The sequence below is a fragment of the Aethalodelphis obliquidens genome, unplaced genomic scaffold (genome assembly GCF_003676395.1).
Source record: "Aethalodelphis obliquidens isolate GAN/ISIS:26980383/991018 unplaced genomic scaffold, ASM367639v1 scaffold24, whole genome shotgun sequence".
Taxonomy (NCBI): Eukaryota; Metazoa; Chordata; class Mammalia; order Artiodactyla; family Delphinidae; genus Aethalodelphis; species Aethalodelphis obliquidens.
In genome coordinates this window covers 5,831,827-5,849,217 of record NW_020837968.1, presented here as the reverse complement: position 1 = coordinate 5,849,217, position 17,391 = coordinate 5,831,827, and the positions used below count along the sequence as shown (strand labels likewise).

Below are 17,391 nucleotides of genomic sequence, written 5' to 3'. Positions count from 1 at the left end.
TTTGTGATCACCTAGAGGGATGGGATAGGGAAGGTGGGAGGGAGACGCAAGGGGGAGGGCATATAGGGATGTATGTATACATATAGCTGATTCATTTTGTTATACAGTAGAAACTAACACAACATTGTAAAGCAATTATACTCTAACAAAGATGTTAAAAAATATATATCAGTATGCTGAAGACTCTCCTGGCGACTATCTCTCTAGGTATAGATAAGACATCAATTGCAATAATATAAAACTACCACTATTTTAGGGAAAAATTGTGTGTGTGTTTTTAATGAAGATATTTACATTCCAAATAGTTGAACCTTGACATGGAAATCAGAATATGGTGGCTACATGACTTACTGGAATAAACTGGCTACTAGACCACAATGAAGAAAAATGTTAATTAAAAAGAATACATATCCTGCTGCATTTATTTCTATTGTACCACTAATATATTTTCCTAGACTTAGCATTCTTTAGATTTTATTTATCTATTTTTTCTATAGAGAGTCTATCCAAGTGAAATGAAAGGCTCTGAGTACAGTTTATGCCGTGCACAAAATATCTGTGCTTATTGCCATTATGTAGCTGATGGACCGTAAAGCATGATGCTTTTGAAAGGCCAAATATAAAACAGAGTTGTTAAAATGTATCACATCATTTTATAGATTAGGAAAGTGCAATGATATGATATTTCAAAGATGCCACAATAATTAAGCAAAATGACCCCACCAAGCATTTGTTAGGTTTAAAAATGCAGCTGCTCATAATTTAAATCACACATTTGACATTTTACACAAAACCCAGAGAAAACCCTCATTTTTATGGGAAGAAGAAAATGTAACTAACCTGCACCTTCCTTTCTTGCTTCAAGAAAATCTGGTGAAGGAGAAGTAGTACAGTCTTGGAAGTTCAACAAACCTAGCTTTAAATTCCTGACTGCCCAGAACTGACTAGCTATGAAATTTTGAAGGTTAATAATTTCTTTGGACATGAGCAAGAGTTGATATATCAGTCCCAAGAGGGATGATATGAGGATTTATGATATGAGACAGGCATATGATAAATACTTTTTCCAACCCCCCAAGATGAAATATAGGAATTGGAATATTTTAGCAGATGTGATTGAGGGTGGTAGCATGCCATGACACATGTGAAAGTGTTGACGTCTTTTTTCTTCCCAGAAAAAATTATGCCAATTTAGGAATTCTCAGATGTTCATTTTTAGGCATATAAAAGTAAAACTGAATGTATTCAGATCCTTGTCATGAATTAATGAAGTGACAGAAGATATCTGAAATTAAATAGCTGTTTATTAATTAATAAAATTATACTCTTACTACATTTTAAAAACTTCTCCAATAATTCCACTTGCATAATATTTCATAATTTACAAATCAATTGCATATATTGTGTTATATATTGCTTTTGATATATTTCAAATTATCCCTGTTTGCCTTTTTCTATTCTCCAGATCTTATCTTCATTCTGAGAGATACGGATCTAACTGCACAGGGATGACAGATTCAGTATCCTTCTCCCATGTCCATAGTCACTGTGTTAGTTTCTTAGAGCTGCTGTAACAAATCACCACAAAATCGGTGGCTTAAAACAACAGAATTTTTCTCTCGCACTTCTGTATGCCAGAAGTCCAAAAATCAAGGCATGTCAGGGCTATACTCCCTCTTCAGTCTCTAGAGGAGATTCCCTCCTTGCCTCTTCCAGCTTCTGGTGGTTCAAACATTCCTTGGCTTGTGGCTGCATAACTCCAATCTCTGCCTCTGTCTCCATAGGATCTTATCTTCTCTTGCATCTCTTATAAGGATACCTGTCACTGGATTTAGAGCCCATCTGGATAAACCAGAATGATTTCATTCTGAAATCCTTAATTACATCTGCAAAGACCCTTTTCCAAATAATGTCACATTCACAGGTTCCTGGGGTCAGGATACGGATTTATTTTTGGAGGGGCCTCCATTCTATGCACAACTGTCACCCTTTCAGTTTTCTCATTCAGCTGCAGCCTTCCTTATTTGCTGTTTTTCAGTAGTTTATTCTAGTCTTCCTCATAGGAATACCAGTCACTTTCTCTATATTCCTACAAAACTGTAAGACCCTCCCTAGATATATTTTCATTCCTGGAAATATAAAACCCTATGACTCATCACATAAACTGTTTTTTTTAATAAATGTCCCTACCATCATGATGTTGCAAATACTTAGTAAAACCCCTTACCTTGAAACAGTTCAAACATTACTCCTCTGATCTGCACATGGGATTCTCAGAGCTGCTGAATTAGTGCACGTGTTCACACACACACACACACACAACTGCATTCTTATAAATTCATGATATGAAATGAAGCTGGGCTACAAGTACGCATTCTCAATCTATTTATATTTTTCTACTTAGATCTCTTAATCTATACAGATTATTTTTAACCTACTTCCTTTCTTTCAAGTATCTTATTCTAAGTTTTCCTCATTCCCTTTCATCAGGCAGCTATCCAAAACAAACACTCTCAGCTTTCTTTAATAAACTCTGTTATCCTGACCCTATCTCTGTTCACCACTTACAATGCAAAAGGCATTCTTCACCTCTTACCACAAACTGTGCTTTCCATCCCATGGTGTACCTGGGCTCCCTAAGACCACCCCAAGTTTCAATGATTCACTAGATGGGCTCACAAGACTCAGCATATAGTTGTACTCAGATCATGATTTATTACAGAGGAAAGGATACAAAGCAAAATCAGCAAAAGGAAAAGGTGAATGAGGCAAAGTTCAGAGGAAACCAGGCACAAGCTTCCAGGAGTCCTCTTTCAGTGGAGTTACACAATGTATCCAAATTCCTCTAGAGAAAAATGAGGACGCGTAAAACGTTATCTAACAGGGAAGCTTGTTAGGGTCTCAGTACCAAGGGGTTTTATTGGGGGCTGGTCACTAAGGCAGGCACACACTGCCTAGCACATACCAAAATCCCAGACTCCCAGAAGAAAGGCAGATGCTCAGGACAAAACATATTTTTTGCACAGAGAATTTAGGCACTGCGAGCCCCTCTTATCAGTACTGGGGATGGTGGAAAATCTGAAATCCACATTCTCGGATGCCAACCATGGGCCAACCTTGAAAGCAGACCTTTGTAAGGATTACAATCTCACACCTTCTCTTTTCCGTACTTCTACGTTCCTATCCTCAGGAGGCTTACCCTTTATATATTATTCCCTTTCTTTTCTGTACTTTCCTATGTGTACACCTTGTTCCTCTCTTTTTGCACATTCTTATCACAATTTAAATATGCTCACATCTTAAAGAATAAAATCCTCCCATGTCACGGTTTCCTCCAGTTGCCTCACTATCACTATCACTATTTTCACTTATGTAACAATCTTGAAAGAATTCTCAACCCTATATCTTTCATTCTCTCAGTTAATTCTCATTCATCTAACCACTTTTTAACTCTATCTTGAAGCACTTCACAATAAATTATGCACTGATATTCTGGTTGCTAGATAAACCCAACATTCTTACAATTTTAATCTGTCAGCAGCAGGGAAAATGTTGAGTCTGCATTCCATGGAGAATGTTTTTGTTTTGTCATCTCTTGGGTCACTTCTCAGGCTTCTTTTCCTCTGTCCACCCTCTAAATGTTGGTCTGGCATGGGGATTTGCCCAAGCCTGCTTTTTGCCTCATGTAACTGACTGGCCATTCTTCGCTGGCCATGGATAACTTGTCGCCTTGCCATTCACATGAGGATGAACACGATCTCTTTGATTTAAAAAATAATGTAACTAACCTAAAATTTCTCAAGTGATAAAAATATTTATTAAAAATCTATTGAAAACATTTGGTAAAGGGGTATAACCCTTCTGAAAAAAAAATTGTCTTAAGATCATACATTCTCCAGCCAAATCCATTAAGTAACTGCCATAGGAATTGGCTCCTGTCCATTCTGGGATCTCATCCAGCCATTCGATTAAGCAGGCTCTATGTGCCAGGCTTTGTATTAGCCACTGGCGCAAACACATTTAATTGCTCACACAGTATTCCTTTCCCTTTACTGCTTACTAACAGTAGGGATTTCTGAATTATTATGCAATTTCTGTACCACACAATTCCAAGGGCATCATGTGCAAAAAGGGGACAGTGGAACAAGACCCTTACTCTGTTTAAGGCAGCATAAACCTAACTCAAGGTTTAAATAAGTGAACCCAGGAATCAGCATTTTTAAAGCTCTCCTGATGATTCTAATGTCTTGCCAAAGTTGAGAACCACTGTCAAAGCTAGTCACAGCAATACCCTTCCTTAGTTTTCTAGATTTCTGTTTAGTGAGATGTGACCAATTTAGACCAAGTCCAGATATAAGATGTCTGCGTGATGTTCTATGAAAACGTTTGCTTTCCTGATAAAAACAGAATGCAAACTGTTATATGATCCTTCCCATTCATCCCTCTGACTTATTTGAAAGCAAACAAGATGTTTGAAACTACAGCAGTTATCTTGAAGCCATCAGGCAACAAGTATAATGACTGAAGCCAACACATTAAAGATGGCAGAGCAGAAAGATAGTTGAAGACTGTGTCCATGGTTGCACTGTTAAACAACTGAACTAACTCCTATGCATAAACTCGTTGTTGGGTAAAAAACAGCAACTCCTTTCTTTAAGCCAACATTAATTATTAGTTGCATTATTTATAGACCTGAAGTACCATTATGTGGTTCTTATCCCAGGTTTCCTTGTCAGATAGATTGGGCTAAAGTGGAGAAATCCTGTAGCGGTTGAGATTCATTCCTTAACAATGCTGCAGTCAGGAATTAACAATCAGTTGTGATCAGGTTACACAAGCAGGGACATGTTGGAAACATGCATGGCACTTGATGCCATGCAGGAAATGAAGCAGGAAATGAAGCAGTCTCCTAACTGCTAATCTATACTGCACCCAGCGACCCTTAGAAATAGTAGAATTAATAATAATAGCCAATATTTAGAGAGCAATTACATGGACCAGTTATGTCCTAAACACTCCACAGGCATTATTTCAATCTAATCCTGACAATCACCCATTTATTCCACTACAGATATGAAGAAAAAGGCTTAGAAAGAATAAAATTAATTTGCCCACTGCTTGGCAGCTGTTAAACGCTCTAGTCAGAATTTGAACTGTCTTGATTCATAGGCTACTAAGAAATTCAGTATCCTTATCAAGTCCAAAGTTTTTCTGTAAATTCCAGAATACATAGCCATGCACTAGACACCTCCAACGAAAATCTCATAGATGACAAAAGATATATACACAAACCTAAATCTGAGCCTCCTCTTCTTTAAAAAAAAAAGGGTTCTATCATCTATACAGGTATCTCAACAAGAAATTTCTCTCTTACCCCCTTGTATTTCTGCTTATCAACCCATCATATCCAGTCAATCATGCAATCACATAGATTAATGATTTTTTAAAAAAAAATATGACCCTATAGTGGATCATAAGATTAGTTGAGCGGATAATAATCAGTATTTTTAAGGTAAACTAGAATACCATCATAACAACAGGCTGAAAAAATCATATGATCAATAAATGTAATAAAAGCATGACAGAATTCAACACATATTCATGATAAAAACTCTCAGTAAACTAGGAATAGAGGGAAATTTCTTCAACTTGATAAAGGATATCTATGAAAACCTACAGCTAACATCATACTTAATGGTAAGAAACTTGAACCTTTCCCACTAAGAACAGGTATAAGGCAAGGATGTCCTCTCTCACCATTCTTTTTCAACATTGTACTGGGAGTTTTAGTTAATGTAATAAGGCAAGAAAAGGATATATCGATAAAAAGGGATATATAAGAATCTCAGATGACATGACTGTCTATGCAGAAAATCTAAACGAATCTAGCAAAAAAAGAAAACTCTTTTAACTGATAAGCAATTATAACAAGGTTGCAGAACCTAAAACTACTCTAAAAACCTAAAATCTTAATTTAAAAAAATCTTGTGCTGACCAAAAAAATATCAGTTAATAAATACAAGATACTGATACAGATATACACACATATGATGTATGTATAAACATACAAATTTGCATTTATATAATTGATACATGTGATTATTTGATATAACACACACATAGGCCTATAGGCAGTTGACAAGCAGGATGAGGAAACGAACCAATCAATCATTTTGACGCCTGTGCTGAGTGACCTGCTTTGTGCTACATGATCTGAAGGACGAGTATAAAGGAACAAATGTCTAGAATTAGTTTTTAACAAAGAAAAGAGGTTGAATACAACTTTGTGGGAACACCTAAAGGTTCTGGCCTTAAAGTACTTAGAGCACTACTAGTGAGAACAGAAGGTGCAGCCACGGAGCCAAGGGTGTGCATATGGACAGACATGATGGCACATCCTGTGTTTGAATGGGGCCAGCTCTCCCCTCTGTGGAGGAGTCAGTGAGAGAGCTGAGGAGAGTTCTCTTGCTTTTATATCATCTCCCCCAGCCACGTTTCATGGCACCCTCTTCCCTGTTTTATCATTTGAAATTCCCTCTTAGTGCTACTACTTCAGCTTATATTAACAAAAATAAAAAAGAGTATTCCTAAAGCCCTCTAATCCACTGTTTTCAGCCTTTTAAAGCCGATTTTCTCTTGGCCAACACAAACAATGCCCTATTCTAATGTTGTCTAACATTTTACAATAAATGAACCTTGTGACTAGAAAAACTGTTTTTTAATAAATAAAAAAATAGAACAGAAAATATCAGAATCTATAGGGCATAGTATTGCCTGAAACTAACACTTTTCATATATATGTGTGTGTGTGTGTGTGTGTGTGTGTATAATGAGAAGTGACACTAAGCATATTTTCTATTTTAGCCTGTGGTCAAAATGTTTTAAAAGACTTTTGTAAATTCCATCTCCTAAATAACTCTTGAATCCACCCATTCTCTTTCTTTCATTTAAATTTCTACTCTATTTCAGCATCTCCTGAATTTTTCACGATCTTCCTATTCTCTTTGCCTCAGGTTTTTCCACTTAAAATCCATTTTCTGCGCTCCAGCCCTGATTAGTTTTCAAAAGCAAAAAATCCAACAATGTTGCACCTTTGATGACTCAGTTTTTGTGTTTTTTGTTTTGGGGGGATTTTTTGTTTTTTTTATTTTGTTTTTGTTTTTTTGCACTGAACTTTAAGTTTGAAATAATACTTAAAAGGGTATATAATGCATTACCTTAAGTTTCAGAAGCTTCTTACCTCTCTAACCTCATCTCCCCCCCCCCCCCATTATACATGGTCTGGTCACACTGAACTATTTTCAGTCAACTGAACATGGTCTTCCTACTTCTCTGCTGTTTCAAGACAATCCAGCTAAGTGGTAGGAAACAGCTGATAAACTTTATTTGCCATGTTATTATTGCATCTGCCTGGAACATTCTTTCTCTTTGTTCATCATCTCTTCCTTCTTTGATTACTACTCGTGCTTCATATTCAAAGAATTTGTTAACACTTCTTGTATGCCTTTCCTGTGTATATTTTTATTTGTATCCCTTCTAAGGTTTGATGGCCTCTAGAGCTCCAAACAAGCTCATATGATACATATGTGAGATTTTTTTTTTTTTTTTTTGGTGGTACGCGGGCCTCTCACTGCTGTGGCCTCTCCCGTTGCGGAGCACAGGCTCCGGACGCGCAGGCTCAGCAGCCATGGCTCACGGGCCTAGCCGCTCTGCGGCATGTGGGATCTTCCCGGACCGGGGCACGACCCCGTGTCCGCTGCATCGGCAGGCGGACTCTCAACCACTGCGCCACCAGGGAAGCCCCATATGTGAGATTTTTAAAAAGATATCTCCTACATATTCACGCTCTGTGGGCACATGACTTGGGCAGTGGACAGCATCCTTAGGCAGTGATTATACTTTCCAGTCTCTCTCTCTCTCTCTCCCCCTCCCTTTCTCTCTCTCTGTCACTCACACACTCACACACACCCCTGATGGCAGATGATCTCTACTGAAGCCCTTACCACTATGACTTGCAATTGATTGTTTACTTGCTGTCTACCTCACTAAATGGTAATACCCTTGAGGGGAAAACTTTCATGAGCCCTGTACATCATTACATCACAACGGACTACCTTAGTTCCTAGCACAATATAGATATTAATTTCCTTCATTCAACAAATACAAAGTGACCATCTTCTTCGTGCTAGCAAGTGTTCTAGGCACTGGAGATATGAGTGAAGAAAATAATCGAAATGCCTACTTTTAATGAACTTACACTCTCATGGAGGGTGTCAAGAAAAAAGATAGTTTATGTTACTTAAATTGAGCTTAAGGACTTAATTGACTTGATATGCATCAAGAAGCAGGTGAAGACCAGACAATTTCCTGAGCCAAAGCACGTTTGAAGTTTCACTGGGCAAGAAAGACAGAGTACATTTCACTGTGGTTTAGAATCAGGTTGCAGTGTCCCCTGTCTATAAGTGCTGAAAATGTTCAGATGGCTTTGTGCCCCGTGCCTGGGATTACTGGTGCAATCCCCAAACAGTTCCTTTGAGAGCTGTTTTTGTAAGCCTTGTAGTTTGTCTCTTCCTCAAGGTTCAGGGAGGAACAGGTAGCAAAAACAAAAACAAAAAGAGGGCTTGGGCTGTGGGAAAAGGGAGGGGGCACACTTCTATCATGTCTGTTTTAATTCTTTTACAAAAGATAATATAATTAACATATTTCCTGGGGGCTTTACAAAATCATATTTTTATGCTAAATGTGTTATAAAATCTGTTCATTTAATACAACTACCCCATGAGGAGGGTAACCGGTGAGATGACTAAGTCATAAAAAGGTTAAGTAACTTGTCCAGCACTACATATCTAGAAAGTTTCAGAAGCAGATTTTGAGAGATTCTATGTTCCGAATCACTATGATTAACTGCTCCTGAATAAATAATTCTTGGATAAATGAACAATGAACATTTTTTCCTTAGAAGGTAGAAACAAACTTTCCTAAAAACCCGCAATGCTAATCAGGTATTTTACTGCCAACCCAGTTTTAAAAAGCTGATGTGAGCACTGCTGCACTGCATCTACTTGGTATTCATGAATTGAGGACTGATTCCAATCTCCCTAGGATTCCTCTCTAAAAGACTATCTGAGGAACACTAATATAAATGAGAATTATTTTATACCTTACAACTTAAATGGAAAGCATAATACTATATAAATAAAATATTATATAGTACATATTAAACATAAAAGCAATTGTACTTTTTTATTATATCATTAATAGACATTTAAATTTTCTGCTTGAAGAGAAAATGTTCAATGAAGTAGTGACATTTGAGTTTAATTGTAATGCAAAATATGCTTCCACATCAGTAAAATGTAAGTTAATGAGCCTAGTTCTTTCTTTACTATTCTTAGGGGGTCTATCTTGAGATGTTTGGGGTTCAAATTAGACTGATAAGGAGACTGAGAAGAAATCACATTCAGTATTCAGGGTCTGGTGGCACAATGCATCCTCTGAACTTTTCACACAATACAGTAGAAAATGAGGAAGAAGAATCATCTGGAAATCTAAAGTTCTAGTTTTTTACTTCTGCTATTTGCTTAATGTCACTTAGGCAAGACACTTTACTTACCTCTTCTGATAATGAGGAAATAACCGCTTAGCTGTTATCTCAGGATGTTAAAAAATCTTCTATAAGATGTAAAAGAGTCTTATGTCTAATAAGCTATAAAATTACACACACACATAAAATTATACACATACATATAAAATTACAAAATTGCACCTGTCTTTACTGCAGGTGCATGATTTCAAGAATGTCTCCTATCCCCTCAGTATCTAGTTTTCTCATTTATAAAATAAGTGTATCATCTAGTTACCACTAAGTTTATTTTGAGCTCTAAATTTCTAGGTGTACAAATAAGAGGATCATGTAACTTTGAGTAGCAATATTATGACAAGAAAGTGGGTCAGTTCACTGGGCATCTTCAAACTTCCACCTGTTGGTCCCACTGGTCCGCATCAAGCTCCACAGTAATTTATATATCAATATTTTCTCATTTCAGTAACTCTCCTTATCAGCGTCAGAGTCATTCAAAAAGGCAAATCTGATAGTGTCAGTTCTCTTAAGTTTATTTACGACTAAACTTTCAACTACAGAGAAAAGCTCAAATTTTTAGTAAGGCATCAAGGGTCCCTCATATGATGCTTACATTTCCAATATCTTTTCCTACAATCTTGGAATCTTAGTTCGTGAAGTGAAACTTTGTAGGGCTTTATAGGCTATAGTGAAAAGATTTGGTTTAATTATAAGATAGGTGGGAAGCAATTAAAGGGTTTTACTTCTAGGAGTAAAATCATTCTCAGTTTAATTTAAAAAATCCCTTTGTGACAACAGGATTAAAAAAAAGGAAGAAAAAGAAAAGTAGAAACAATTTAATAATTGAGTCTGGAATTTTTTGATTTGCCCTAAGATAGTGATAGAAGAAATGGCAAATGTGGACAGATTTGGGATCTATTTTGGTAGAATACTTGATCTTAGAGGTAGAATACTTGATCTAGGATTGCATGTAGGATGACTAGAGAATTGTCTTGAGTATCTGGAAAAACAGTAGTGCCATTTGCAGAGAGAGGGAAGGTTAAGCTACTTTCATATTGGCCATGTGGAGTTTGATGTACCTGTTAGACATAAAACAGAACTTTTAAGCAGGCAGTTTGAGTTTAGTCTCAAGATCAAGTGAGAAGCTGAAGATGGAGATTCATCAGCATATAGACTGTATTTAAAGACATTGAAACACTGTGCAATCACCTAAGGAAAGCTCACAGATGGTGAATACATGAAGCCTCAAGACCAAGTCCCGAAATTTATTTCAGGAGGAGGAGAAGGCAGATTGATCAATGTGGTAAGAAAAAAAATAAGAATATTGGGTGTCATAATAGTAACTGCATTAGTTTCCTATTGGTGCTGTAACAAACTGCTACAAATTTAGTAGCTTAAAGTCATATAGATTAATTCTTTTACATTTCTGGAGGTCAGAAGTCTAAAATGGGTAGTCAGGGATGCATTCTAGGGAAGAATCTGTTTCCTTTTCTACCTTCTAGAAGTTTCTGCATTCGTTGTCTCATGTCCCCACATCACTCTCACGTCTGCTTCTATTGTCACATCTTCTGTGACTCTCCTGCAAATCTTTTGTAAGGGCTTTTGATTACATCAGTTCTACTCAGATAATCCAAGATAATTTCCCCATCTCGAGATCTTTATCCTAATCTCATTAGCAAAGTCATATTTACCATGTAATTTAACACATTCACAAATTCTGGGATTAGGATGTGCATATCTTTGGGTGGGGCCATTATTCAGCCTATCACAGTAGCAAAAGATTCAAGTATATCATAAAGAGAGACTGTGATCAACAATGCTGAATACTGTAGAGATGCTGAGTGAAATGAAGACAGAGAAGTGACTCTTGGATTTGACAATTTACAGGTCACTGCTAACTTTGACCATTACCCTTTCAGCTAGGGTTGGAATGGGTTAAAGAGTAACTGGGAAATGAGAAAGTGAAGACAAGGAGTGTAGAAAACTATTTTGAGATGTTTTGTTAAGAAAGGGAATAGAGGAATAGTGCGAAGAAAAGGTAAAGTCTGTTTTAAAGATGTAAGTTACTAGTAGCACATTTTACGCAAACATACGTGATCTAATAAAGTTGAAAAAATTTGTGATATGGAAGATAATAATAAATGCAAAAATGACATCCATGAGGAAAGAGAAGAGGGGATAATTGGATAATTGGAGAGATTAAATTTTTTAATAGATCAGAGCACTTCACTTCTTCCATCTATAAAAACAGGAGGGAAGACAGAAAATGTTTACAGATGCAGAAAACAGAATTTGATGGTTGAAGATGAGCGCATCCCATTTACATGCATCCTCTTAATCTATTTGAAGATGACTGTCTTCCACTGGGGTTTTCAAGGGGGTTTAATTCTAGGGAAGAAGTATATATAATAGAACATCATTTTCAGAGATTAAATGAGAAATTAAGTATCATTACTGACCTGCACTGAGTGCTCATTTGAGAATATGATCATTTCTTTAAAATAAAAGGAATCATCAGAGCTTTATGATTTTTCTCCTGTAATACTCGGTTGCCTTTATACAGGCACGGACACATTTGTTCACAGAATTCAACCAAAGTTGGCTTTTGAACTAGAGAGATTTATGGAGGAAAAATGGGGAGAATAAATTGATCAATTTTTTTGGATAAACTTGGCCAGCATCCATTCATTGATCACGCCTCACATCTTATATACAGTGAAGCCCATCACTGTATCCCAAATAAAACTCAAATCTATGCTCTTCTGTCTGCCTTCTACCACCAGTCAGTCCAACCTAGCATCAATTCTTGCTTGGATTATTTCAATAGCAACTTAATCTGATTTTTCTCTAGTCCATTTTCCACTGCACACAGAACAGAAATAAATGAATAATTTCATCCAGCCCTCCTCCTATGTCCACCATAAAATGCCTCAAATTATTCTTCAATGTGATTAGGATAAAGACAAAAACATATACATCTCCTTTTAATGCTCTACATAGTTTTATCCCTTCCTGTGATGGCATATTATCCCTCTCTTCCTCTTGTTGTCTCAGCATTCCAGCCACTCTGAAATTCCTTTAGTTCTCCAAACATTCCAAGTTCCCCCAAGGCCTTGACAATATTGTCTCTTTCATTAGAAACAAAATTCATTTTTCTCTTTGCCTAATCAACTCTCACACAGTTGCCTGAACTCAGCTGTACCTTGACTTCCTCACAGAAGTCATCTCCAATATTGCACATAAATTGAGAGCAGTGATCATGTATTTAATAGCACATATAATGGTATGAATATATACATTTTATGGAATTATATATTTAACGGCTATCCCACAATTAGACTACAAATTACATAAGGAGAGGACCAGATTTTCAAAGAGCATATATGTAAACTATCACCATATTTACATAGTATAATGTATATTTATGTTATATATTATACATGTGAATTATATCATTTATTATATTACTATAGATCATATATATATATTTATATATATTTTTTCTATTTCCTGATTCCTATAGATCTGTTAGAAGAATATATATTAAATCTAAACAGAAAAAATAGGGAATTATGAAGGCTGGAAAGGAGGCCAAAGCTAAATTTAAAATGTTACTTTATTTTTTTTAAGTTAACTGGTAATTATATTATCACACTTTTCTGTATTTATAATACTGCAGAAATATATGACTATATTCTCAACCAGCAGAAGAATTTTGTCACTTTTGTTTGTACAGGAATAGTTTCTGAATCTAAGTGCCATGTTAAATAGTATACAATGATACTTTTGAACTACAGAATAGCTAAAAAAAGTTAAGAACAGATGTTGCTTAAAATTTAAGGAAAAAATAACTTTGATTTCATACCTAAACTGAGGAGAAGATTCACAAACTTTTTTTTACCACTACAAATGATTCAAAAATATAATTTTAATAGAAAAAGTATAAACCTTAATTAAATGTATTTTATATTGCCAATATCTACTTACAGATATCTCTTTATATGTATATAAATATAGATACATATAACATATATTTGCATGCATGTAGTGTATATATATATATATATATATATAGACACATATAATTGTTGTGTGCACGTGTGTGTATGTAACCAGCAGAAATTTACAGATTTGCTTGTGTCAAGTTATTTCTTCTTGATAAACAACGCTTTATGATTTATTTTTGAAAGAAGCCTTGACAGGGGAAAGATTTTTGTGAATATTCATTCTAAGTCTGCTTCTAAAGAAGTTCGTTTATTCTCAGCAATATCAGATTTCTGACTTACTGAGGAAACAATCTTCTAGCACCTCCTGGAGGTGCTACATTGTCACCCCACATCACATTCTCAGTCCATTTGCTCTTTGCCTCATGGATTCTAAGCGACTGTACATAGTCAACTGCAACACCCCCCAGCATCCTGGAGTTCCTAGTCAGCTCATCAGTCTATGTTTATAAACATGCAACAGATTTCAGATCATGTCATCAAACATATCTGAAATAACTAAGCTAAATGAAATATGACTAAATGGCTGCTCAGTTAAAAGGATATGCATATCCCTTTTACATTTTTGTTTTAATCTCACTGCTTCAATTTTAATTAAAAACTAATATGAAATCAGTAACATTTGTAAAAAAAAAAGTCCTAGCATTTCTTTTTTTCTTAGCTTAAGTCAAGTGCTCTTAATGAGGTTTTAATGTTTGGTTTGTTTTTTTAATTAATGCCTCATTGTCTGACAGTAAGCATGCCTCAGAGTCACTGTTTAATAAAAGGTTGAATTTTATCAGAACTTAGGAGCAGGGATGCTACTGAGAGACTGAAGTCTATTTAATACTTGATCAAGAAAGGGAAAAAACATGGGAGAAAAGGGGTATGGATAGAAGAAAAGAAGGAAGGAACGGAAGGAGGAAGGGAGGGAAGAAAGGAGGGGATTTAAGAGGCACACTTTTCTAGATTATAATTTACAAAGATGTTAATTGTGGTTTTTATATTTTAGTCTTTAACTCACTAGCACTTTGCCAAAAACTGATAGTCACTAAAAAAAAAAAAAAAGTGACTGCTGAATTGAACAGGACAGATAGCCTTGGAGGTTAAAAGAAATCCACTTTTATCCTTGAAATCAAGGGATATTTTTTCTCCCCAGTACCTGTTCCCCATTTTATCACTGACTGATTTCCCATTGTATGACTTCAACTTCTGTGTAATAGATTATTCCAAAATTTAGTACTTGAAGACACCAAATACTTATCTCACAGTTTCTAAGAGTCGGGAAACTTGAGTGGCTTATGTGGGTGGTTAGGCTTAGGGTCTCTCCTGAGGTTGCAGTCAAGTTGTTGACCAGCACTGAGGTCATCTGAGGCTTATTTGGGCCTGGAGGATCTGCTTCCAGCTTTCCATCTGTCATTATTTGCAGGAGGCTTCAGTTCTCTCCATGTGTATCTTTCCAGGGCTGTAACTCTGTTCTCCACAAAACTAATCACATGCTCGATTATTAAAATAAGGTCTTGATCTCCCCCAGAACACTGGTATAGCCACCAAGAGCTATGTTAGAAAGATAATGTGTTGAAGCTAGGTATAGTTAGGGGTACTGTCAGGGTCTCAAAGAAATCCATGAATAAGGAACTCTTTCATTGTTGATTCTGAAAAGGGATGATTTTTCTGAGGCTTGAACCCTTATGAAACTACTCCCCCACTGGCATAATTAGTGTCAGAGAATGACCTGCTTTCTTCTCGGTGCTCTAATCTTATTTATTACGGTTTTCTTTTTCCAAATTGATGAAGAATAAAATGATGTCTCACAGCTTGATTCCTACTCTATTAAATTCTAGAAGAAAGCAATCAGGAATTTTCAGTTCTGTTAAATTGTGGTATGGGGGTGGTGTATGGGGGTACGTGTATGCTCTACTCACAGAAATAAAGAAGAAAGACAAAGATCTAAAACAAACAACAATGAAAAAACTATTCAAGTTCCTACAGTATCATGGATACCAAAGATTTGGCTATTGTATTTCATAGAATTAAATTAAATTAGGCTCTTAACAATATACAATCACCTTTTCATTTTGTTTTCTTTTCTTTTTTTCTTTCTTTCTTTTTTGAACGTTACCCAAAGTTTCTTACTCCTTTATTCCAAGTTTGGAATTTCTAGCCTTTTATTTGCCCCTTTAGTAAACACCTATTTGTCTCTTTTAGATAGACAGATAGATAGATAGATAGATGATAGATAATCCCATATCCCATACAGATATACATCACAGAAAGAGAAAATACAGATATACATCTAAATAATATAAGAAATTATAATGTAACTATATATAATTACAGTGGACTATAATGGAATGAACTAATAAGAAAACTTGTGAAGTGGCTACAGGAGGTGCATAACAGGATAAAGGTGGTGGATCAATCTCTAAGCTCATTAATTTTTCTCATTGTCATCAGGAAAGCAATAGGATACTCTTTCTTTCTAACATCTATAATTGTTTAAAAAGGTGTTAAATACATCATTTAAAGTAAAGAACATAACCACCAGAATTAAAACAAACTATATATATTCAAAGTAACAGAAGAAGGAAAATAAGAATATAGCATGATAATTAAATGGAAAAATGAAATAAGGTGACAGAATCAAGTCAAACATACATTTGAAAAATCTCTTATAGAAAAGCAAAAACAGCAACAACAACCTGGCTTCAAGTTACATAGCAGAAATATGTAAATCAAGGTTAAATAGTAAGCTTCAAAGCAAAAATATGGGCACAGAACACACCAAATAAACTCATTCAAAATAAAAACAAAATTAGGATATTAATATTAGGCAAAATTAAATAAAAGCTAGTAAGCATTAAAATAAATGAAGTTGGGCTTCCCTGGTGGCGCAGTGGTTGGGAGTCCACCTGCCGATGCGGGGGACACGGGTTCGTGCCCCGGTCCGGGAGGATCCCATGTGCCACGGAGCGGCTGGGCCCATGAGCCATGGCCGCTGAGCCTGCATGTCCGGAGCCTGTGCTCCGCAACGGGAGAGGCCACAGCAGTGAGAAGCCCGCGTACCGCAAAAATAAATAAATAAATAAATGAAGTTAATAAATGATAAAGATATTTAAAAATGATAAAAGGAAAAATTCTCAGTAAATAAGATGCCTTCACATTAAAATACACAAATTAATTTTATTGGGTTGGCCAAAAAGTGCCTTCAGTTTTTAAGTAAAATTAAAGACATTTTTTATTTTCACCAAGAACTTTATTGAACAACGTATTCACCCTTTTGTTCCACTACCTTCTGCCATTTTTCAGGCAACTTCATAATTCCATCTTCCCCAAAATTTTTGCCCTTTTGAGCAAAGAACTGTTCCAGCTGACTTTTACAGTCTTCCAGGGAATTGAAATGTTTTCCATTAAGAGAATTTTGTAAAGACTGAAATAAATGGAAACCCGAAGGTGCAATGTTTGGTGAATATGGCCAATGAATCAGAACTTCTCAGCCAAGCTGTAAGTTTCTGCCTGGTCATCAAAGAAACATGCGGTCTTGAGTTACCCTGATGGAAGATTATGTGTTTTCTATTGACTAATTCTGGACGCTTTTTGTTGAGTGTTGCTTTCACTTGGTCTAATTAGGAGCAGTACTAGTTGGAATTAATTGTTTGGTTAGAAGGAGCTCATAATTGAGGACTCACTTCCAAACCCACCATATACACAACATCACCTCCTTTGGATGAAGAACGACCTTTGGTGTGGTTGGTGGTGTTCATTTCGCTCGCCCCACAATCTCTTCCATTCCACATTATTGTACAATATCCACTTTTCATCGCCTGT

At 36.0% G+C, this 17,391-nt stretch overlaps 1 long non-coding RNA gene across 1 annotated transcript; it reads left to right on the top strand.

The window, feature by feature from the left end:
• Nucleotides 1-11,631: 11,631 nt before the first annotated feature.
• On the top strand, nucleotides 11,632-17,080 carry LOC113628508 (uncharacterized). The gene is made up of 3 exons (XR_003436127.1): nucleotides 11,632-11,642; nucleotides 13,383-13,391; nucleotides 16,979-17,080. It is a non-coding gene; the product is annotated as an uncharacterized LOC113628508 (long non-coding RNA).
• The last annotated feature ends 311 nt before the right edge of the window (nucleotides 17,081-17,391 follow it).